This window comes from Belonocnema kinseyi, chromosome 2 (genome assembly GCF_010883055.1).
Source record: "Belonocnema kinseyi isolate 2016_QV_RU_SX_M_011 chromosome 2, B_treatae_v1, whole genome shotgun sequence".
Classification (NCBI taxonomy): domain Eukaryota; kingdom Metazoa; phylum Arthropoda; class Insecta; order Hymenoptera; family Cynipidae; genus Belonocnema; species Belonocnema kinseyi.
In genome coordinates this window covers 8,294,676-8,296,077 of record NC_046658.1, presented here as the reverse complement: position 1 = coordinate 8,296,077, position 1,402 = coordinate 8,294,676, and the positions used below count along the sequence as shown (strand labels likewise).

Below are 1,402 nucleotides of genomic sequence, written 5' to 3'. Positions count from 1 at the left end.
GTACAATCGTTGCAACTCCCTTATAAGGTCTCGATACCTCTCTTTCTTTTCATTCTCCTTAGCTATGATGTTTTTGTCAGCTGGTGGCGAAAATTCGATAACCAACATGGTTCGCTTCTCGAAGTCAAGAAGAACCATGTCAGGCCTCGTGTGAGCAACAGAAACAATTGTACGAGAGTATAAAGTTCCAGTATATGCGGCACTGCCCATTCTCGACAATTGACTCAATTTCCGTAGGAGCATTTAGAGGAACGATATTAAGGTGAATGCCGTAGGAGTGACAGGGATGGTAATAAAGCACTCTTAGTGCCGCATTGTGCCTTTGAATGTAGGTCGTTCCCGCGTTTGTTGAACAACTAGATAGTATGTGAGGTAAATGCTCGGGGTGTGCATGGCACGCCCTGCAGCTATCATCGGGAATGTCTTGGCTCAAAATGTGGTGACGGGATGTTAAGGTGGAAATGACACCGACTTCGCCTGCAAAAATGAAACCCTCTGTACCAGACTTCAATCCGAGCGATTTAAGAAAAGCAAACGTTAGCTCACAAGACATTGACTGATCCTTCACATTTCTGTGGAAGATACCGTGCATCCTCTTAACGAGGAGCTATTCACGAAAGTTTTTCTCTTGTGCTTTTTTAATCCGGGCTTTCAGGAGTGAGTACTCGAGATAGATTAGATTTGATGCATTTTGCTCATCCCTAATACTGAAGTCAAGTCCGACTGTTTCAGCAGCCTCCTCCGCTGCTTTGTACAGAAATGCTCCTTTGCCCACTTCTTCATGATTCCTGACCATTTTAAGAAGCAGGTCTCTTCCATTTGCTACTCTATGTGCTGTACCCAGAATAATCCTGTTGTGAAGACATTCAAGACTCAATATTCCGCGACCCCCTTGACGGCGTGAGATGTACAGTCGCGGAACGGAAGACTTAAGATGCATGCTTTTGTTCATGTGCATAACCTTTCTTGTCCCGACATCAAGAGATCTGATCTCGTTCTTCGTCCATGGAACTACTCCAAATAAATAGAGTAGTACCGGCACGGCAAGCATGTTCATTGCAGATACTTTGTTCCTCGCCAACAGTTCGGAAAACCAAATCTGTCGGATGAGACGTTTGTATCTGCTTCGGAGAGTATCCTTTATAGATGTCACATCCTGAATGTGGCTTTGTGGCACGCCTAGGTATGTATAAGTCTCTCCACGCTAAGGTGTCGTATGGCGCTTCTATCAACGAGCTCAGGATCTTCAGGGATGCCATTAAGTTTTCCTCGCTTCAAATAAACTCTGGTGCATTTGTCCAACCCAAATTCCATTCCAATTTCCTTAGTATATCGTTCGACAATCCGCAGAGCTAGATGCAGTTGCTCTCTGTTTTTAGCATAGATCTTAAGATCGTCCATG

General features: G+C 44.5%; 1 protein-coding gene across 4 annotated transcripts in view; it reads left to right on the top strand.

Moving 5' to 3' along the window:
• The window catches only part of LOC117167380 (LETM1 domain-containing protein 1), a 72,900-nt gene that overhangs the window by 70,627 nt on the left and 871 nt on the right, over nucleotides 1–1,402 (top strand). The gene's annotated exons all lie outside the window — the stretch shown is intronic.